Here is a 24,643-nt window from a genome sequence, read left to right as displayed (position 1 = left end):
CTGCAGTCAGATTCACCCGTGATCACTCTGAAGGAATCACTCACATTAGCTGTGCACTTGTAATGACACATCAAGGATGTTAAGAGGGTAAAAGCAGGTTTAAAATATGCCCCCATTGAAGTCAACAGGGTGCAAATTTTAAAAAGAGGATAACACGGTGTAGGCAACACCGATTTTTGTCGTTGTTCTCTGTATTGACAGCACTTCAAATTTACAAAAAAAATAAGCTCAATGTTAAAATTGACAGGAGTTCTCCTTTAAGTTATTTTAGCTGTTATGAGAAAAATAAATCTAACGAAATCTACATTCTAAATCTATTTAAAAAAAAATTCTAACGCCAATTCAACATGCCAGAATAAAACCTGATTTTTGAACAATGCGTAACGCCACTCGGCCTGGTGTGCCAAAACACTACGTTTTAAACTTCAATGTTTAATTCAAAACAATCTCAAAACGCGTTGTGACATTTTTTTTTAAAGCAGTAGCCCTAGCCTATTTACATTAAGGGCATTGAAACCAGGATCTTAACTAAAACGCGTTCCGCGTAATCTCTCAAAAATTATGCCACACTACTCCATGTTGTTGTTTTTTTAAGGACTGCTTTTGAAATCACTATAAATTACTATGCAATTGTATCGCTCACGAGAGCTCTTCATTTATATAATTCCTCAATAGAATAGTAAAAATATTCAGCGTCATTGCTCCTAATATCGTCTCTATTTTTAACTTTTGATTCTATTTTTTCAGTTCTAAAATTGATTCTATCTTTGGTTCTATTCTGTTGTAGCCTAATAGGCCTATATATATATATATATATATATATATATATATATATATATATATATATATATATATATGAAAAATATGCCTATTAGGCTTAGGGTTTTATATTTAACCCACTTACATTTTAAAATACTGCAATTGCTGCTGTTTTGCACAATGTCCCTTTGCGCCACCTGGCGGTCATTTCGGGAACGACTTTGAAATGCGGCTGGTTTATTTTCGCCACGGTGATTTCGCCGCGGCGGCTGGCGCGGCGGTAACAGGCATTCTGGTTGTCCACCATCTGTATAGGTGAAAAGTCCACATACCACAGCCACTGTCAGTGTTCATAGTTCAGAGAAACTAATATTGAACACAGCTCACTCGCAGAGTTCAAGGGAACTGAGTGAAAATAAGCGCGCGCAGGCTCATATGAAGACCTGTTATGAGAGATAGAAAACTCAAAGCCCAGCAGAGGAGGGTGAGTTAGTCTAGAGATGTAAACCGGTTTTAAGTGAACCCAAACACTTGCAGAAAATAAGGGATTAAGTGAACCCAAACACTTGCAGAAAATAAGGGATTAAGTGAACCCAAACACTTGCAGAAAATAAGTAAGAAGTCATAGATTTGTGTAGAGTTGCATCACTTGTATGCAACACATGGGTGTCTAAGTTTTCAGTGCATGCTTTCAGCACAGCTTGAACGCTGCTCCCTTCGGGTTGTGTTGTCGGTGAGCATTGGTTTCTTAGCCGCACATGTCACAAGGAAGTGCGAGCAGGCACTTCTGATAAATCTAGTAACAACACCAGGTTTGGTGTAAGCAACAGAAAGTTTGAAGTGAAACCAGTGAATCCAAACTCTTGTAAAAAATATGAAGTTTGAAGTGAATCCTAACACTTTTGAAAAATGGAGAATCGAATGGTGACTATAGATTTAGTTGCTAGTGACACTGTAGGAAAGTTAGAATGGTCTGACTCTACTAAGTGTAAATGTGTCTATAGAAATATACCCTGGCAAGAGGTCAGAGAGGCTGCGCCAGTGGTAAATCTCCGGGTAAAGGAAGGAGCAGAGGCTCCAAACTACATCTACTCCAGTAAAAGAGGTAATGATGGAAACCCCAAAGTACAAGTCTTTAATTCAGCAGGGAAAGAGATAAAAGGTATACCAACGAGAAGTTGGGCCACCCTAGCTGCAGATGGCTCTGAGAAAGGATCAGACCAAGGCTCGGTAGCTTTTAGTATTATCTCTCAAGAAGAGATGGGTACAAATTTTACCGAACCTGACGCGCCACTCTATGAAGACCCTGAAAGCCCGTATGAAGAAACCATAGGAGAGGTCGAAGGACCCCTCCGGTTATACTTTGCAAAGGGATCTAATTTAGTTGTCCTAAAAGCAGGACCTTTGCAGTTTGAAGAAGAGGCAGACGTTCTGGTTAATGCCGCTAACAAGCATCTCAGCCATGAGGATGGCGTTGCAGCAGCCTTTTTAAGACAGGCAGGTAAAAAGTTTCAAGACGAATCAGATAAATTAATGCAACGTAGACAAACCTCTCTCCATACTGGAGATATCCTCCTACAAAAAATAGGAGGACCAAATGGCAAACCAGTAATACATGCAATAGGGTATAAGAGAGGTAATGGCCATGACCTTGAAGAGGAATTACAAGCCTTAATAGCCCTAGACATTTTGATAGACAAAATCTGTGCCTGTGCTAGGGATAATAAGTATCGTGTAATAGCCATGCCAATAATATCCGGAGAAGAGTTCGGATTTAATGAAGTCAAATTAGGTGTATATCTTGTAACTGTGCTGTTAAGAAAGGCGAGCCAGACTAGCTGGCCTAAAACATGGATAATCTGTCACCCTGACTCGGCAGTGCTAAAAAACGTAGCTAAATTGGTAAATCAAAATGAAGCAGCAGGTGAGGAGGATCAGATCAAAGAGCAGGACGGGGTCATATAGTGAATGAGCTTAGGGCGGAAGACCCAGAATGCGAAAAAGACCCGGAATGGCCAGTATTAAGCCGAACAGCCACCTCCCGAGGTGCAAAAGACCCGGTTGAAAATCCCGTCCCCAAATTAAAGCTCGGTAAGAGCTATGAGACCTTCAGAATAGGTAAGGGATCGTACCGACCCACTCATGCGAAAAGTAGAAAGAAAGAAACTCTTTTAGAAAAAAGAGATATGTTGGATACTGAATATGCACCAGGCATTACCTGTGGCCAGGTTTGGTGTCTGCTCAATGGCGGCGATGCAGAAGAAATTCTTGCAGACACCAGATTAACTCAAAGGGCTAAAAAGGCTATATTAGCACAAAAAGATCTAACAAACAAGGCAGCTCTAGAGAGAATTATCAAAGGAAGTGTAGGTGATTCATGGTATGATCAGTATTACTCTGATGTGGGTACAGAGAGTGATAATGATAGTGATGATGATTCACCTTGTGACTCAGACAGCGAGGAACCGACAGATAAAGAACCAAAAATACTAAATAGGGTTGAAAGTGCGAGTGCCGACACCCCCGCTCGAAAGCCACAGGTTCCTCGACAGTTGCGGTTCAGAGATGAAACCATTGACACAGATGATCAGTATGATTTAGAAAGGGATCATCTTGCTGGAGTGCATGAGATAAATCAGCACTTGGAAGCTTTACATCTGGGAACACCAGGACAGAGGCCTAAAATTACCAGTGGTTTAGGGCGGTCCTCCCAGTCACCAGAAGTTAATTCAGTAAGAACTAGAGCAACCTTGGAGGACCTTTTAAAGCGGGACCAGGAGATGCGTATGCTTAAAAAAGCAAAGCTGAAAAACACCACAGTAAAAGGAAAGGTTAGAGAAATAGTACATTATGGAGAACAGATGGGAATAACAGGTGAATCTATAGATTCACATATTTTGGCTGAATTTGGAATTCATGGGGGAAGAAAACTAGCTCAAACGTTAGAAGGATTGATCCCGACAGATAAAGAGGAGTTAGAACAAAAGCAGTTTGAGGAGAAGTGGGCCACTGTAGGAGCCCTGTCTGCATGTCAGGAAATGGCACAAAAGGGCGTTGAGGGGCTATTGCGACACATATTTAGGGGAGTGAAGAATGATGCTCTTACTGGAGCCAGAGAATTCCTCTTATATGGCCCTGAGATGGTGCCAGAGGAGCTTGAAAAAGCCCTGATCAGATATGATCAGAAAACCGAACTAATTCAGACAGAAAAAGGTAAACCAAGTAACAAGCAGTATTCATCAAAAACTCAGACCCGGAGGTCAGAGCGTGAAAGGAAGCCGTACAACCGGCATGAGCCAGAGAGAAGACCCACACTTCCCCATACTCCTAAAATCTATCAGAAAAGGAGTCTAGGAGAAAATAATTATCGTAGGAGCATGAACTGAGAAGGTGAAAGGTACAGAGATCGATCACAACATAACATGAATAGGAGTGAGAACAGCAAAGAGAGGGGGACATATATCAGTCCCGAAAAATGGAATAAACTCAGCCATGAAGAAAGGGCACGAGTGAGAATAGACAGAGAAAAGAACAAACCGGCTGCTAAAGTAGGCAGAGTTAAACTTGAAGAAGCCTACAGTAATACAGAAGTTAGAGAAGAAAAGTCTAGGAAGCAAAAACACAAGAAGAAGAAGAGAGCGGATCATGAGGACTAGGAAGAAGCGGCCCCCCTAAAGATAGCCCTACAAAAAACAGTAGAAAAAGATAAACGACTATACAAAGTTTATGATGATACCACATTCCGTGTGGATACAGGGGCCGATATTAGTGTAATAAAACCATCAGAAGACCACAGAGAATTGATTGACATGATAACTGTAGAGGATTTTGATGGTCGTGTAAGTGACAAACGCGTTTGGAAGAAAAAGGAAATAGACGTAGTAATAGGAAGTGACAATTTGCTTTGCCCAGATGACCTAGTGAAAATAGGGAAATTGGGGATTGTGGATCAAGAGGAGGAAATCCAAAGAATAGTAAAAGATTCAGATTTAAAAGATAAAGGGGGGCTGGAAATACTTTTGAAAAAGTATTTGCCCTATTACTCAAAGAGCAAAAATGATTGTGGGAAAGTTCAATCGAATTACAAGTCCCACCACCTCAGAGGCAATATAAAATTAATAGCAAGGCTGAAAAAGAAATCGGCGAGACTATAAAAGAACTGACGGATCAGGGAATAATCAGAAAGCTGCAGAAAAATGAAACAGCAGTTACGAATGCCCCAATGCAAGCAGTCGCGAAGGCTGGGGGAGGCTGGAGATTAGTCAATAACTATAAAGCTTTAAACAAAGTCACAGTGCCAGATACTAGATATCTAATTAACTGTGGAGAGGTTAGTGGAGGCATTAGCCGGGACAAAACATGGTTGTCAAAGATTGATCTTGCAAACGGGTTCTGGAGTGTCCCGTTGGCAAAGGAAAGTCGGGGCAAAACGGCCTTTACCAACCAGGGTGACCAATTTGCATATACCCGATTACCGCAAGGCTACAAAAATTCGCCTAACGTGTTCCAGAGCATGATGATCGAAACGCTCGCGGGAATACCTGTAATAGTCTATATTGATGACATACTGGTAGCTACCGAAACGGAAGCAGAACACATGAAACTGCTTGAACAAACTTTAGACAGGGTGACAGCAGCCGGTCTAAATCCCAGTCTAAAAAAGATGGAAATTGGAAAACATGAAGTAGACTTCTTAGGATTTAAATTAGGAAAGGATACCAAGACTTTGACGACTAGTACTAGAAGTAAGTTAGAGGAGTTACTAGCTTCCAGTCCTCCAAAATCCAAGAAACAACTACAATCACTGCTAGGGACGCTGAATTACATCAGAGAATTAATTCCCAAGTATTCTAGGGAGGCCAAAGTGCTATATCAGGGAACAAAGGAAGGAAAATGGCAGTGGACAGATGAGATGGAGTCAGCCAGATTAAAACTGATAAGAATGGCATTAGACAGTGGAGAATTGGAACGACGTGATGAAACTGTACCATTGATCGTTGAGGTGAACGAGGCAGAAGATGAAGTCGCACTCACGTTATCAAATAGAGACGGAAAAGCACCCATAGCCTTCTTAACTCATACACAAGAGCCTGCTTTGATGAAGTATGAGGAGAATGGGCCAGAGAGAGTGTTAGCGGCAGTAACAAAGAGGTTATTGCAGCTCAAAGCAGTAGCAAAAGAACAACCTATTGAGATACATTCTCAAGCAGGAGAGTTAACCAGAATGAAAAAGAACCTAGTAATGAACCAGGCAAGAATTCATTCCCAAAGATGGGATCAATGGAACTTGATTCTAAGTGACAATCAGTTAGAATGGAAAATGATCAAAATAAAAAGGAAAGAAAAAATGACCAAATACCATGACGCACCAGCACCTGCCAAAGTATTTCACAGACGGAAGCGAGAAAGCAGGAAGAGTAAAATGGGGTTATTTAGTCAAAAAAGATGGTCAGTTAGTAACTTCCCAAAGCAGGGAAATTCAAGGAACGGCCCAATTGGCTGAGGTCACTGCAGTGCAAAAAGCTCTTGAAAAGGCAGTAGAATTAGGACATAAGGAAATTGTTCTAACGTGCGACTCAGAATACGTTTCAGACGGTTTAAACAAAGAGATTGAAATTTGGAAAGCTAATGGTTTCCATAACGCGCGTAATAAGCCTATGCCACACAAAGAACAATGGGAAAATATTTATGAGCTTATGCAGAAAGTTACAGTACACTGCTATCATCAGGTCAGTCATACAAAACAGGAAAGTGAAGCCGCCCAAGAAAACAGAGAAATCGATAAATTCATAGGGACGGTTAAACTGCAGGAAGTCACAGAGCTATTTGAAAGAATGTACAATGAATTAAACCATCCTAGTTATAACATGATTCAAATGGAACTTAGATTGAGAAATCTAAACATTCCAAATTGGAGGATGAGGTATAGGGAAGTGAAAAAGGAATGCAAAATATGCAGGAAATTTATGACGGCTAAAGGAGCAAAGGACAGTGAACTTCCTAAAGAATACAGAGGTCAGGAAGTCTCTGTCGACTTCGCTGGGCCTCTCCGCCCAAAAACGAAACTGGGGAATTGTTACTTCCTCTTAGCGATCGACAATTTTTCTAAGAAAAAGATGATTTGGCCAATGCGTGCTGCGCTCGAGAAAAACGTAGTCGAATGTTTAAAAGAGTGGATCAAATGAAGCTTGTGGAAGATTTTTGCAAAGAAAACAAAATAATACTAACGAAGAGCATCCCTTATCGTCCAGAAACGAATTTGATTGCCGAGAGGGCTATCAGAACAGTAAAAGAGTATTTTAGCAAGAATGAGGAACTCGGGGAATGGGATACAATAATTGATCAATGTCTTCTACATCTCAACAGATGTGATCACGTGACACCAAAAGAAAAGGAGGTTAAGAACAACCCGAGGTTCAAACCTGGAGACCGTGTGATAATCTCTAGACGGAAAAAGGTAGGGAGATTCAACCAGGGTCTAGGAACAGTAGACACGGTAAAATCCGTAACTGGATCAAACACAGTAGAACTAGAAAATAACGGAATCCAATCAAATAAAGATCTAGTTAAGAAATAGTAATGGAGGAAATAATTCAGGTAACCAGTAGGAGGGGTCTGATTAGAGTAGAGCACAGTCAACATGGTTCGAAAGCCATGTTATGGTTGGAACCGGAACTCCAACGGGTGTTGGGTTTCACAGGAAAAGCGGCCACGCCTGTGGAGATCCGAGTTCGCCCATACATGTGTGTGATCTGTGATAAGGCGGTGGCCATGCCCACTCTTGCCCCAGATGAAAAGAAATCTATGGGTGCAGAGTGGCTGGTCAGTGAACATAGCCACATTGAGATAGGAGGCATCCTAATATGTAGGAATTGTTGGCCAAGCCATCCAAAACTCCGGATTGATTCGTACAGAGTATCCGGGGGTACAGCGGAAAAGTGTAACTGTACTTGGAATGGGACAGACAGCTGGAGCTGCTTGGTATGTGGCACTAGGGACAGGACACTGATGTCGTCCAGGTCCATATGGGAAGCAATAAGTGTTATGAAACCCATAGGACTATTCCAAGAGGGAATAGTCACCAGGTTTTCCAGACACCCCTGGGTGGGGATGAGGAAGCATGAGAGGATAGCTTTTCTGGAAACCAGAATCTCTATTTTCCCCAGCGATGATAGGGAAATTAGAAACCAAGCGCTGCGAGAGAGGGAGGCGTTGGTCGGAGAAATACTGGATAAGGATCGTGAGAGCGATTTGTCTCTAGCCGATCTGGAATCCATGAGGTGGAGCCTCATGCTGTGGCAGGCACCCATATTAGGCTGTTTTCCAGAAGTAGAAATTAAAAGAGGCTCTTCGGGGAAACTAGCCTGGGTCTATGTCAAGCGAGGCCAGGAGTGGCGAGTAAGATCCTGGGGTTCCCTAGCCATGGAGTTAGCACAGGAAGGTGGATGGGAAGATAGCCCTACCTATAATAAGGATTATAGGGGAACCCTTTCTAGATCAAATGTGACAAAAGAAAAGAGACAGTCGAGAAGGAAAGAGAAGTTTGTGGAACTTGAGGTAGCACCAGTCAAAGACATAAAAGAGCACAAAGTTTGGCGAGCTGATGAAAATAACTTTTGTGTGGGGAGCTACTATGGGGATGACCAATTAACAGAAGTCCCAGAGAAACAGTTCAAAATAGTAATGCATTTAAAAATAAATGTGTTGACCTGTGCACACCCCGACTTTAACTGGATCGAGGGAATTGAAGCTGAATTGCATGAGAAACAACCTGAAGTGAAAGTGATAAAGAAAGGTCTGTTTCGGCGGGCCAAAAGGCTCGTGGAGCCTAAGAACTAACCTCTAATTTCAGGAAAATGAGGAGGGCGAAGTCGTTGGACGTCCTGACTGAAGAGCTGGAGGGAGCGAGAGAAAATATCAGGAGGTTGAAACGACAAAGAAATCGCTGGAAATGGATAAGTACAATTTTATGGTTATTATTAGGATTGGGAATAATTATATTGGCCATTGTACGAGTAAGCTACATATTACAATGGGAAATATTAACTGGACAGGTTATATTAGCGCAAGTTCAAGTAGACAGAGAAAATGTCTCTGGATTTGATTTAACTGTATTCGCCACAAGGGAAAGGAATAAGAGTAAAATAGAAAATGATAAATATTTCTGGAAGTGGTTAAATGGCAACCTAAAGGACAAGGATCAGAACCACGAGGTGTTGTATTATTTGGTTAGAATACCAAAGGTTAAAATTAAGCGCACTGTAAAAATGAAGCGCTGGTACAGTAAAAAAGTGGAGATCTATGAAACTAACAGTTACATTACAGATCATTACGGAAATGAGACGCTTAAATATTTCATTGGTTCAACGAGTTGAACTAGTTCAAATGATTAGCTAGGGGGATGTTGGATATTTAAAATGAATAGAAAATTTAATCCATGGAAAATAGGTCAATGTAAAAATAAAGGGACTGTTATAAGACGAGAGAAAAGAAGTATAGTGCTAGATAAGGAAAAATATGAAAAAGCAGTAGAAAAGAATGTGATGGAATGGATTAAATCTAGTAGACTTTTAAATCCCGTAGGGGAATTTGTCGTACTGAGTACAACTCACGGTCGCTATTTAACATCCCAGTTGTCTCCTAATATGGGTAATCGACTAGGGATGGAATTAGCAGAAACTGAGAGACATTCCGCAACAAAGATTGATCTAGAACTTAATGAGACCATTCCATGGATATGGCAAAAAAGCCTGAAATTACCAAGAGTTAAATATAATTATAAGAAGGAACTTTGGGAGGTAAACAACAAACAGAAAGATACCGAAGTATATTTGACCAAAATGGTAATCGATGAATCCTTAGAAAGGGAAGAGGATATTAAGAATCATTACGAAGGAAAAATGAGGGCCATGGATAAGTGTATCCGGCTAGCGATTAGTAAGAGAAACCACAAAGCTAAGTATTGGTATAACAAGAATGGCTATAATGATTTTTCATACTCAAGTTTCTGTGATAAAAGAGGGGAACTTATGGATTGTAATGACCTCATGAATGGTACCAATCCGATATCAGGGAATCAAACAGATAATATTCTTAGCATAAAAAGGAAATTATCATTGAAAAGAGTGAGTATGACCAAACGGAAAGACGAGGATGGTAAGTATAGGATGAAGTTAATCTTTCATGATGATGGCATGATGGGTTTAACCGGAAAAGAGTGTGGTGAGTTAATTAAACAATGTATGGGTGGACATGATTATATAACTATTAATCAGATGTTATCTGTATTATGTTACTGGCCTAACGGAATCGTGCCATTACCGTGGACTTTAGTAAGAGGTAATTTGTCAGACACCTATGAGATGTCATATGGGCCAGGCGGAGTCATCAGATCCGTAGACAGAAAATCACAGTGGAAAGTATTTCATGTTCCTGCTAGAATAGACGAAAATATATTCATTCGATATGAAGTGGAACGAGAAAGCCCACTAAAGTTAGCTAATTTAGAGACAATTGCTCTGGATGATTTAGATCAATTAATCTCCAGAAAAAGTTGGAAGAAACTGTGGTGTAAGGGTATGGACAATAATTATTATCTAGGCATGGACTGGATGAAAAGAACTATTTGTAAGCGTAGCATTGAAATTATCGGGGCAGACAGCTATCCCAGGTGGTAAGACGAACCAAAGGTATTTTTTGAAACAGGAATACAAGGGGTAGTTAACGCAACGACAGCTGTGGTTAATTTCGTAACAAAAGATATATGGGAATGGATAATCAGCTTCTTAATTGATATGGGATGGTATGTTTTGTACTGTGCATTAGGGATTTTAGGGCTGATGTTAATTCTCATTATTGTAAAGTGTTCATGTAATGCTTTAGGAAGACGAATTTGTTCAAAAAGTGATAAGATGGATCAATTAGCAGTCTTAGAAAAGTTGGTAAACTTGCAGGGCTCTTCTCTGAAGAAAAAGAGGACCCTTTCTGAGAAATCGTTGCTGTAGCAACATGGGGAGGGGATGGCCCGGAAACCTGTAACTGACAGGCGGAGTCACAAGAGTATATAGGTTAGACAGCTGTGTAGGTCAGACATAGAGGTAAGCTAAACTTCTCTCTGCAGTACTTGGGGATAAGAATTTGAAGGGTAACCAATTACTTATTTCATCAAAAGAACATTAAAAGTGAAATTGTTCCAGTAAGACCAACAGAGATCTAAATTAACAAATCATTAACATGGCATCCAACGGGACAGAGAACAAGACTCCAATTGGAATCGCCGACGAGGCTGAGAGTTCCCCAGGAACCTCTGACAGCTCGTTTGCGCAGGTCAGTGAATTTGCTATCTATTTTGTATGGATGCTTTTGAATGGTTACAACCAAAATCTCTGTTGGCACCTGTTAATCTCTGCGCTTCAAATTGGGAGAATATTTGTGATTGGCAAATTGAGCAAACTGATCTTAATTTGTGATATGTTGATTAATTCAGACGGATGGTTTAAACCAGTGGTTCTCAACCTTTTTTGGGCCAGCACCCCCTATCCAATATCCAGGTCCCTGAACGCCCCCCACCCCCAAACTAATGAGCGAGCAGAAACGAGTGAGAGTTAACAGATGAAATAAGTGCAAAATTGTCATTTATTAATACAATAGAAGTATACTCCACAGTGATTAATCCAAAAAACAAGCTATAAACTACATTGGAGTAGCAATATCAGTGTTTCTCACAGAATTTTTGGTAAATCTGTGGTGGGTGGACCTCGGGCTTTCTAGGGGGGTTTGGGGGCATGCCTCCCCATAAGAAAATTTTGTGCATTTTAATGTTAAATTCATCAATCTGGTGCACTTTGAGAGTTCAAAATTAAAAGCTCCAACCCATTTTCAGTGTGCAAATTAAAAAAAGAAAAATTCAAACCTCTTTTAGTTGTGTCTGTCTACATTACACTACTATATAATAATAGTTATAATATTAATCCCATGACAGTAATAGCCATATATTGTAAAACAAATGCACTGTAATGCAGCGGTAATGTTTGCACTTAGGTTTTATTACGCATTTAGGAGAGTATTGCAAGAAGCTGCTTACATTAACCTTACTTTTGAAAAATAAATAAATACAATCATGATTTTTCATGAAAAATTATGTTAGAATTGTAGGCCTAAAATTGTTTTCATATAATTAAAACAATTACTATTGTTTGTCGTGATTAATTTGTGTTCATAATCAGTAAAAAAAATCTTCTAACAAGAATAAACACATATGAACAATTAAATTATTATTGTATTATTAATTATATTTATATCTTGAAACTACCCAAGCAGCGTTTCGCGCTCAGATGTGATGGCGGAATGAATACATTACCAAAATGTGATTGCAGAATATATTTAAATTATCCATAAAATTGTCATTTTCTCCTTACTGTCTTGCGAGTTAACAATAATGCCTGACCAGTAAATTACTTGGTGAACAGAGGAAACATTTTGGCATTAGGGATTGGAATTAGTTAATGCCTAAAAATGTAAAAGTTTTACCTTACAAATAGAATTTTGTTTAATTTTAAAATTCGTCGCCGTCGGAGTGAATGGGAACATTTATTGAAAATGTTTGAAAAAATATAAGTGTTTCTTAAGTCAATACTTTTTAATGGCTTGTCAACTTTCCATTCCTCCGCTGTGTGATTCTAGGCACCATAGGATTGTTGTCAGCGCGAAAACACATTTCTGAGCACGTGAATGTTGATTCTTGTCAGCGCTGGATTCTAGTCAGTGCTTGAGCGCTGGTCTATGACTGGAAAAATAATAGAGTCGTTGCAAAAGTAACGATACATAGCTTAGGCTACATGTCGCATTAAACTGGAAAATTTTAGAATGTTAGGCATTCTAAACTTTTGAATAAGAAATAATATCGTCAAAATACAACTCGTCAAATCTCCGCGAATCACACGCATATTGGTGAGAACACTCATTTAAACAGCATATACCCGAACTTGACTTGATGTGCACACCTGCACATCATATTTTTAACATTATTGATACTGCTTTCAATCGTAATGCAATAGAAATGAACACAATAAACCTGCCTAGTGCCTACCTACAACACTGATGGTGGACTTGTGGTCAGGAGTATAGAGCGGCTGCGGACGAATGTTTTTTTTTTTTAACGCTGCTGACGTATTCTTTCACGTGCACCATAGATGCGCGTGCACACACAATATGACATCACACTCTGCGCATATGTTTTACAACATAATTTAACATATACATAGTCCTAACACTTTTTAAATAGTCCACTTAAAGTGTTTATTACAAATAAATTTCTAAATGCTTAAAATGAATAAAAGTAAATGAACAAAAATTTGCATTATATATTTAAACTCGTGAACGCCCCCCATTAACACCTGAACGCCCCCCTTTCACAAATCTTGCTTCCAACGCCCCCCGTTGTTCTCTGAACGCCCCCTGGGGGGCGGTACCGCCCCCGTTGAGAACCACTAGTCTAAACTATTAGAATTGCGAGGAGCTGTGGCTCTATATTTATTGAGTGGTGGCAAATTGGCCATTGACGTAACCATGAAAATAATTAAAAAACCTGAAGTTACCATCTGGTGCGAGATAGCAATAATCACAGTAACAGCCATATATCTGACTGGATTATTGATATTTCGACATGGAAAAGAATCCCGGTTGTGGATTTTTATAGGAACATTAACCATGAGTATTTTTACTCTGGGAAATTTTATTCCCAGTGAAAATGTTTTGCTATTAGGAATTATAATCCTTTTCCATAGATGGGATAGAATGATAAAACCGATAAAACTGTTGGAATAATCTCAATTCTGTGGGTCCTAATTAAATATCTACCCAAATTTCAGGAGCTGACACGTCAGATTGAAATTTTGGAGAACAGACGACTTAGCGAAAACGAACATGACATTGAAAATACAACGGAGAGAAATTTCCGTGGAGAAAATTGTGATGAGTGTGGGAGATCAATAAGACGAGTGTACTTTGAATTGATTAACGGTCAAAGATGGTGTGGATTTTGTATTAATGACCGAAACAAAATTGTACAGAATGGGTTCCATAGTGAAACAAGGAGTTGGGATTTTGTAACGAGTGGGAGTGTTCGAGAAGGCCTTTGTTTAATTAATGAGTTGAAATTACATGGCTTCTCGGAAATTATCTTGGGAATGGATAGATATAGAAATTATGTGCTTCCCCAATGGTTGAAATTATGTATTTCTGGAAGACAGTGGGTATCGATCTCTGAAAACGATGGGAGATCTAACTGTACTTTCCAAATTGTAGAATTTTTGGATGATAAAGAAATCACAATTTGGGATGGGGTTGCATTAAGACAAACAACGATGTCTGTGGGATCGGGGGCTTATGGATTGGCATTCATTGATAAATCGCGTGTATTCTTTAGATGCCTCAATTGCTGATCCAGGAGACCGGAGGCCAGTTGGCTGGAGAAACCTTCGAGCAGTTTCTAACACGGGCGAAATCCCGACCGGAGACGGCAGAGAGGGTATGGTTTTCCAAGGCAGTGATGAGGCTGTGTATGGATCACGACGATACAAATGATAACTATATCCATGAGGTTCCCAGATACCAAGACCCTAAATTTAAGTGGTCTAACAACCGGTTTGATGAAGTAACTTTGTTTAGACGAAAGAGAAATTTATTTGATGTATATGTCGAACAGGAATACCAAAGTGTAAAAAGGGGAACTGTTGTGGTGTTTAACTGTCCTTTAGACAGACTACCAAAAACAGCACAATTCACCAGAGGTCTTTACCATAAGATTTCAAGAGAGGGTGTTGTGTTGCCAGATTCTAATATGAAATCTTCTGATAAATCCCTTATATTGGAACCGCTCCTAAATGATTTACATGTTTCCAAGATAACTGACAAAATTGAAATATCTATGGACGATCTTTTAGTTGCACGACTCCAGAAAGACCACGCCAGAGAACTTCATAAGGCTAAGAAAACGGAGAAGAGGAAGAAGAAGGACCCAACATCCACAGAACAAACTGACATATCAAAGCCAACAAATTGTGAGGATTTTAAGGCAAATGGAGAAACTGCATAAAAGATTACTTAGTATTGTAAGGGGAGTTATGTTAGAGAATCAGTTTAAATGTCCAAATTGTGAAATATCCTGTTTACAGGAGAAGTTTGAATCACTAGATACAAACTTGCCCTGTGTTAATGTTTTATAGTTTAAATGTTCTTGCTTGCAAAAGAAGCTTGCAACGCTGGAAGCATGTTGCAAGCTTGCTTTGCAACCACAGTGTTTGTGGTTTCCTTTGATCTCTCTGAGTGAGTTCAGTGGAACAACAGGTGTTAAGGCTATGCCTGCTTACTTGACCTTTAGCACGGTTTACGAAGATGGAAAAAGGCCTCCTCACAGTTAGAGATGAGGCGAGAAGCGAGCTGTGGTTTTAACACCTGCAGGCTGAGAAACGGTCAAAATGTATATTAAGCTTTTTAGCGTAGGTGTTGCAGATGAGATAACCAATACACGCATGCTTATTGCATAATAGCTTTAGGGTCATGGAAAATTCCAGACCAGATCTTTTACCATTTTAAGAATTGCATTAATGTAAGGGACAGCCCTAAAAGCCAAAGACGGCCCCTATCAAACCATATAAAAGGTTTTGTTTCCTGTTCTTCGGGGCCGCACTTTGAGGTGAAGACCTATACACATTTCTGTTATTTTTTCCTTTTTTGAATTCATTGTCTTTGTATTATTCTGAAACTTTCTTTTTAAGTAAAATGAAACCAATTTTTGGTGATTCGAAAAACTTCTAAAATAAGTCTAAGAGTGATTTTTCCTAGAGATATCTTTACTTTTGTTATAGTTTAGATATTAATATTAAGCAAAAGCCCAGTGAAACGGACCCCGGACTGAACTGGATCGGACACCGCCGAGGACCTTGAAGCCATTCATAGCATCTTCAACCGGCAGGTAAGGGCAATCTTTGATTGTAATAGGATGTTTGGAATGTTGTAGATGGATTCAGATGTTACAGCAGTATAGAAACACAACAATGGTAATGATTTCACATTAACTGAATAACATTACACAGATTTTCACCAAACCCAAACATTTTCAAACATTCACTGTAAAACTTTTCACTGTAAATTTACAGTAAAATACTGGCAGCTGGGTTGCCAGCCACATTCTGTATTTTTACAGCACTAGGACAGTAAACAGCATTTACAGTACTCCACTGTAATTACCAAATACATTATATACCACATACTTTTACAATATTAAACTTGTCTACAGCAATAAATTGTATTTTTACAGGGAATACTGCTTTTATTATTACATAATTAAAATATTATACTTTAAGGTTTCATAAGAGTAATCACACTAGGAAAAAGAAAACAACATTTTCTGGGTTTTAAAACATTTATTTTGGTTAAAAGCAAAGATCAGAAAATTGCAATTTTAACACTTAACAACAAACAGGTAACAGTTAGCACTTAATTAAAGGAATAGTTCACCCAAAAATTTTAATTAGCACATGATTTACTCACCCTCAAGTCATCCTAGGTCTATATATAGATATATAGGTCTATATAATTCTTCTTTCAGACGAATACAATCAGAGATATATTAAAAAATGTCCTGGCTCTTCCCAGCTTTATAATGGCAGTGAATGGCTGTTTCTGTTTTGAAGTCCATAAAAGTGCAAACGAAATCCCATTCAAAGTCTGCAAGTTTTCGTAGAAGTGAGGACACCTGTAGGCTTACAGTGGTGATCTTTTTCTGCACAACTTGGCCAGTTTTCTTTGAAGTTATTTGTCCTTTCTTTGTTTTTGATCCACGTTCAGGATTGATGTCAAGAAAGCGTCTAAAAGGCAGAAAAGAAAGACAAAAATAAAAACAATGAAATATTATGGACTGAGTTTATATATTTTGACAGAGAGAGACAGCACAAAATATAAATAGAAACCAGATATCGGTTTTAACAACTAGTTTGTTTGGATAAAACTGAACAACATGAAAAAAAATGCAATGTGGGATGTTGTGATCAATAACTGATATTTGTTCTGCCCTGGTTAAAATACATCAACTCAATGTGTCTGTTTACATGCGCACTGTCAACTAACTAAACTTTTGGAAGTGGGGTTGCCAGATTTAAAGTTTTATTCTACAACTTTTGTCTAAACTCATCACCCAGCTCATTAAAACAATATCATCCCCTCATCAGGTCCATCAGAGTATCAGTGGAAAGGCAGCCATAGACTCTCAGTTTATACAGAGCACACATTGCCAGAATCCAGCCCAAACCTTTGTGACAGAAATAATTTAACTTAATTGCAAGCCTTGCAATGTTTATTGCATACATGACTACATGATATTAATGTGGTATATTAATGGTATGTTAAACATGACACCGGACTAAAATGCATGTTTGCACCCAAAAATTAAAATTATGTCATTATTACTCGCCCTCAAGACTTTCGTTCATCTTCAGAACACAAATAAAGATATTTTTGATGAAATCTGAGAGGTTTCTGTCCTTCCATTGACATCAATGTCATTGCAACTGTCAAAGCCCAGGTGGTAAAAACATCAGTAAATAGTACATATAACTACAGTGGTACAACCTAAATATTATGAAGTGACGAGAATACTTTTTGAAATATCAAAAATATCTTAATTTGTATTCTGAAGATGAACGAAGGTCTTACAGGTTTGGAACAACATGAGGGTGAGTAATTAATGACAGAATTTTTACTAATCAATTAACTGAAAACAATTTGCACTGACATATCTTAAAATATGTGATTGCCACTGTTTTGTCTCAAGATGCACACCAGTTATGTTATTTTTTTATTAGACATTTTTATAAAAGCTGCTTAAATACCCAAATTTTATTAAGGCCTAGAACTGGCTTAAGCTAAGCCCAGTATGGAAACCAGGGCCATATTGTTCATACCAGTAGTCGGCTTAATAAATACTGTCAAGACAAGTCTAATATTTATATGAATGGCAAATATGTTAATGACTAACCTCTGAACAAACTCAAGGGTGCTGCCTCTTCCTGGTACTGCAAGCTGAACTCATAGGAGGAGGCAAACAGCGCTGCCAGGCCAGTGATGAAGTTAGGCTGTGATCCTTTCACGCACACCTTGACCTTGTAAAGGCAATTTTCAAATGTTAATAAAAACAGCATCAACACGGTGTAAGAAACTTTCAAGAGGCAAAATTGTAATAAAGAGAAAAGGTTTATTTCAATGAGGATTCTTTTCACAACTGCAGCCACCCAGCCTTGACACAGAATGCCCAGCAGACTCAACAAAACATAGACATTTTATACAGGTTTCTGACATCTTGACTCCTCCTTCCCAGTTTCTGTAATTTTCCTTAACCCTCTGAGGTCGGCAAACGCGCCGGCGCGTTTTGCTGTATTTTCTCCACATTGTAGCACTATAAACTAAGTCATACAGAAAAAAGAAATATAAAAAAAGAATCTGTGATATTTCTACTTTTGTATGTGTCCACTTACAATCAAATCAAAACATTGTGCTTTTGTAAAATAAAGAAAATAAACAGGGTGTGCGTTCTGCCTCTCCGTCGCGGTGAACTTTTTTTTCTTGAGCACGTCTATAAACTGAAACAAAACTCAGCGAATACTTGTCACACATTTATGAGCCATACACCTTTATAAACATTTAAGTGTGTACTTTTAAATGATCGGGTTCAAAACGAAAACAAATATTTTCTGTTTAAGTAATTTGTATAAAACCAACAAGATGTCCAGCTTCTCAAACGCTTGCTCATTACAGTTAATTTGGCCACGCCCACTCGCGCAAAATATATTCACATGCAAATCTCCACATGGAACGCGAACGCGCTCGTTACCTCAACAACAAAACACCAAAACACTTCACTTCACTTTTCGTCGAGTTTGAAAGACGCGCCTGAGCTTACATTGGATTTAGGCTACCTCAGAAGAAGAAGAACGCAATTTGAAGACAAGAAAGATTTAAGGTAAGAAATTCTTACATGTTTGTTATTGTTGCATAAATGTCACATTGCAGTTGAACTGTTGCTAGATATATGGGGAATATTATAATATTTAGACCCTTGTTTACTGCCTACTGTGTTTGTGGATATCTGGTCAAATGTAGATATGTATATGGTAACCATAATGTTTTATATTTGAGCGCGATCGCATTTGAATGTATCAGATTTTGCAGCGCGATCGCGTTTGAATGTATCATTTGAAAATTTGAAAAGCAAAACACACCAAATGGCTTCATGTTTTTACTATTATCTCATTTCATATCATCATAACGAATGGAAACATTTGAAGTAACATGATAATCAATATATTTTTCTCTAGCTTGGTTGTTACTGAAATATTTTGGAAGATTTATACTGCTATCTATTGTTATTATTATTTTACCCAGCACTGCGCATAGCCTATGCCTACAAGGCACAACAAACCTGGTGTTCATTATTTGATATATTGTTGGAAACATTTGTGTGTGTGTGTGTGTGTGTGTGTGTGTGTGTGTGTGTATTTTGTGAATTTTAAAAAGCAATTTTAACGTGTGTATTTTGTGAATTTTAAAAAGCAATTTTAACCAGAAAAATCTAATATTTATTTCCAAAATCGTGCAGGCCTTTCTCTTGATATCAGTATGTTCACTTTTTTTTCAGGGCCCAGATGCCACTGAGTCCTGCCGACTTCAACATTCACATGAGTCTCTGGAACATGAACATGGTAAAGTGAAAATCAAACACCTTGGAAATGAAAGGTACAATGTTTTTAGGAATGGCACAAAGGTCTCTGTCTTTCAATAAGTGCTTTTTTGCCATTTGTTGTGTCTATTTGGATTATGTTGTGTAAATAAATCCAAACAATTTAAAAGCCATTCTTTTTTAAATCTCCTCATTTACAGTATTGTGCAAGGTTGCTCAGAATGATAGGGGCCTGATAGCTCCTAATAGGGCCGTTAGGGGAGTGTCTTTGTCTTTCTCAGGTGAGAAAAGCCATACATATTAATGAGTTCTCGCATAAGGCTTATTCACACAAAACACGTCGTAAAAATTTTAAATCAATATATTGTCTTCTCTGAATGAGCAGTCAGGGTGATTTTCACATAGTTTTGCAGCAAATATTCTAGGCTACGTCATACAATTTTCAAAAGTCTTGTGAAGAAATAATCAGTAGGGGTTTCATGGCCTTATTTCAGTGAGAATTTTTTTTTTGTATTTTCACAAACCACGCATAAATGTCATTATCTCAAAACTACAAACTTTTACATACATGCTGTTGATATATTATTGTAGCAGAGTTTGTGCTGAATACAGTGTAATTAGACTTTAGCCATGAAAATGTCACAAGTAACAGAAATAACCAGAAATGTCAGAGCATGTCAGAACACCTCCAGGGCCCAGAAAACAGCTCAGACCGCAGAGGGTTAAAAGACATTTCATATCTCAAGCTGGTATGGACTGTTTTTTTCCCCTGGGCAGGCCACACTGTTCTTTGTCCCTGAGAAACCAAAAGGCCTTCATTTATGACCTAAATTACCTCCTGCCGCCCTGAGGAGAGGGCCTGGGCCTCCACTAATAAAACTAAATGACCCCTGTATTCTCCTGATCGGACCCTTTCTCGAGACCAGGTGTCTATATCTCCTTGCCTATCTGTTTTATTGGCCTGCTCTTTCCTGTCTCCCTCAGCTGTTTAGAAATCCTCACAGAAACATATAATTAAATGTAATTAACAGTTTAGGAAACAAATGAATATAAGAAATACTGAATTTTTCCACAACAATTCCTCTTGCCTATCTGTTTTATTGGCCTGCTCTTTCCTGTCTCCCTCAGCTGTTTAGAAATCCTCACAGAAACATATAATTAAATGTAATTAACAGTTTAGGAAACAAATGAATATAAGAAATACTGAATTTTTCCACAACAATTCCTCCTCTTTATCATTCTCTGATAAAGAATATAAAAAAAATTCAGCCTTGTTTTCTAATTTTAATCAAACTATTAGATCTTAAGAAATAGAATTAACTTCAAGTCTCTACATCACAGTTATACCCTTTATGTCTGATTTTCGTATACCTGATCATTTTACAATTAAATATAAGAAATTTAGAATGAAAAAGCTTTGGCTGTTAGACCCTTAATTGTTTTATAGATCACATTATTAGGAAAACAAAAAAAACAACATATAAATTCATAAAACACTGGTTGATTCAACAATCTTAAAAAGATACAAAGAAATAAAAGTACATAAAAAAATATTCCTCATTTCAAACCCTGTCCTTGTATGCCAGCTCGTAACACGGATGGCTACTGTTTTTAACCTTCTTTATACATTATCATCGTCCTTAGAAAAAAAGAATTTAGAAAGTAAGAGAATAAGAAAATAAATAATAAAAAATCATAAAAAAAACCCTTCCAATTTACGTTACATTGAATAGATTCTCTACTTTCCCTCATCTGCCTAATTTTGTTCATCCTTGGGATAGGCTGTCATTTTTGCCAATTGAACAGACATTCCATTTTCCTCGTATTCCCCCCATGAATAACAAAATTATCAGAATAACACATACAATCATAACTCCTATACCTTCAGCCCTTTCCATTAATCCATGCCCATCTACATATTTCCTAACCGTATTTTGTTAACTTTTAATTTAATCGGTCAATGGTTTTACTTAGTAAGCTCTTTTTAATAAAATTTAACCAGAAGAGTTTTATGATTTTATCCATTCTATCCAATGTGGTTGTTAAAAATTATCTCTTACTCTTCCATTACAGACCGACTGTGTTTTGCTTATGACAGTACTTCAAATTAATTAATAGATCTTCTACCTGAAAACATTTGCACCAATCAATATCATTAGATCTATATCCATACTAAGCCCTAGTTTGATTTTAACCTGTTAAGCTGTAACCCCACTTTTGAAAAATCCCAAGAAATGACATACCCAAACTGAAACAGATACAGTTCATGAACCCTTTGTACTAAAAGCACAAGTATGATCTCATTTGAAAGCTGACACCTGGCAGTTTATTGTAAATGTAGAATTAATTATTGTCATAATGACAAAAATTGTTATAAATAGCTTCAAAGTTTTGTAAAGTTATTAGAAATTATTTTTTATGAAACATCCTCATGAAAAAAAAATTGAAGTTGGCACTGGAGCAATCTAGAAATGCACTACAGCTAATGCCACATGTCTAAACATTTTATGTTTAAAATCTTAAGATAATAAGTCCAAAACTCTGTATTTAGTGAAATGTTTTTCAAGACCATGTCATGTGACTTTATTTTGATTTGACGCTAAAATGCTACTGATGTTTATTGTCATCTTCTAACCATCTATCCAGTATATTGTCTTTATTGTTTTGTGGTGCAAACGAGCCCCATTCAGTCTCAGTCTCCCCCTGCACACATTCACACCTCTCCAGCCTAGTTATGGCTCTAAATATGCATTTCTTTTGTCTGCATTATAGTTACTAACGACTGGCTATTCACAGGCTATTCATAGGGTTTCAGTCACTAATTTCTTTTCTTAAAGTTCACCCTTACATTTTAAACTGTATCAAATGCATTTCTTGAATAAAGAAACATTTCAGTAAGCATTCAAAAAATAATAAAAATATAACTTCTAGGTGGCAGGTGCACCTAGGGCTAGCTAGCATGTTAGCTTAGCACACCATCAATACACGACAATTTATGAGATTAAAACCATGTTTGTGCTTATAAACTTACTTTATAAAGCAAATCGAGTATTTTAAATAATTTTTTGTGATCTAATTTGGCTTCAGATAAAAAATCAGACAGAAAATATACTATTGGATAGTGTTCTGCACAACGATTCTATATAGATTAGCATTACATTATAAATATAATCTATTATTATGGAAATACCTGGCATGGATTGAAAAACACAGGTAACTCAAATATCATAGCAAACATGTTTATTGTCTTCAAAACTGCATGTTACAGCCATAGTTACAGCGCGATCTCTTGTTAGCTTTGTGTCTGTTCGAGGCTTCCTGGATTGTCACATGATTATGGCACTTCTTCATGTTCTAATACTGTGCACAGGGCGGCGAGGGCGCCCTCAGGCTATTGGTATGAATTCAAAACACAGTATCAGAGTTATGCAAACGCTCATAATGATTACATCGACGCATTTGGGTATAAATTCAATAAATATTATTCCTGTCTATAGAAATCTGATGTAAACCTATGAGAATATATCAATATTTCTCCAAATCTGCACATTTTTGAGCTAAAGCCCTGAGGCACGTTGTTTTGTGTATCGCTGTCATGACGACGGCACGGGAGTTTTTTTATGAATGAAAGCGGCTGACGCGCATAATTCATATCAAAGGTATCGACTAATTTTTTCATTTCATAACTCCTGAAACAAATTAAGAAATAACTGTCGCTATAAGTTTCTCAGAATACAATAGTGGTCAAATTCTGAAACTTGAGTCTTATATCTTTTTAATGATGTATAGTTTGTCAAGGTATAACATTAAATCTGATAGTAACTTTGAACTATATATAAATAAAACCGCTTCAGTGCGTCCGCGCTCTGGCAACGGTTAACAGGTTAATCAAATAACGTCATCAAAATCATCACAAAACAGATTCTTCTGCTAAACTCAAACCATCAGTTGGTCCACATCCTCCTCCAGGCGTGTTGACCAACTCGTTGCCCCATGGACATTCCATCTTCACCAGGGTGACTCTTTGCGAGTCGTTGCAAATGGTCTTTCCATCCGTCTGCGAGGGAGGCTGTTACTAGCACAAGCCATTGATCCCTCACTTTCCGCTGCGTTGGCGTTTGGGGTTGCTGAGGTTGGTTGGTGTAGTCTAAGGTGAGAGGCTTTTGACCCAGATGTCACCTGTGAACGCAGGCCCTAGCTATTTTGTTAGAGACCGCTTGTCTAGCCGGTCGTCCCTTTTGGTGTGACCTGTTGAATCAATAGTCTGAAACATATCACCGGATAATTTTTTGCTCATTGAATAGCACCCAGCATCCTTTTCCCCTGAATAACACTCAACCCACTTTGCTCATGTTAACAAAACAATATTTGGTAACACTTTATATTACGACCCGCAAACAACTGCGTAAGTAAACCGAAATTACGGTGTACGTTTCTGTAATTATAGTGTACTTCCGTGTAGGTATAAGGGAACAATAATTAAGTTTTGGGTAATAAAGGGGTAACAAGCAGATATACAACCTGCAAAGAACTTCGTAAGTAAACCGAAATTACGGTGTACGTTTCTGTAATTATAGTGTACTTCCGTGTAGGTATAAGGGAACAATAATTAAGTTTTGGGTAATAAAGGGGTAACAAGCAGATATACAACCTGCAAAGAACTTCGTAAGTAAACCGAAATTACGGTGTACGTTTCTGTAATTATAGTGTACTTCCGTGTAGGTATAAGGGAACAATAATTAAGTTTTGGGTAATAAAGGGGTAACAAGCAGATATACAACCTGCAAAGAACTTCGTAAGTAAACCGAAATTACGGTGTACCTTTCTGTAATTATAGTGTACTTCCGTGTAGGTATAAGGGAACAATAATTAAGTTTTGGGTAATAAAGGTGTAACGTAAACGACTCTGGGTTAATGCGAATTAGCTCAAGTATATATGGAATTTTTAGAAATGATTAATAATCATAACTCATGGTCATAATTCATAAATCGCATATACGTTTACTTTATCAATTATCGGAAATACCTCGTTCTGTAACAGGTCTCGTCATCAAATTATTCATCCAGCGAATAAATGTAAGACTATCCCAGTTAAGAAGGAGTACTTCCTGTTTACGAACTCCAAGAAAGTTTATCTTCTGGCCATGAACA

General features: G+C 37.9%; 2 long non-coding RNA genes across 2 annotated transcripts in view; one reads left to right on the top strand and one right to left on the bottom strand.

The window, feature by feature from the left end:
- Positions 1 to 24,643, bottom strand: part of LOC311081600 — a 444,005-nt gene that overhangs the window by 143,700 nt on the left and 275,662 nt on the right. The window lies entirely within an intron of this gene.
- Positions 14,711 to 24,643, top strand: part of LOC311081598 — a 60,330-nt gene continuing 50,397 nt past the window's right edge. Inside the window, exon 1 of the long non-coding RNA XR_014605944.1 lies at positions 14,711 to 15,733. This is a non-coding gene — a long non-coding RNA (uncharacterized lncRNA). The remainder of the gene's footprint in view (positions 15,734 to 24,643) is intronic.

This window comes from Abramis brama (assembly GCF_963993115.1).
Source record: "Abramis brama genome assembly, chromosome: 4".
In the NCBI taxonomy this organism is placed as follows: domain Eukaryota; kingdom Metazoa; phylum Chordata; class Actinopteri; order Cypriniformes; family Leuciscidae; genus Abramis; species Abramis brama.
This window is presented reverse-complemented; position numbering and strand designations above follow the sequence as displayed.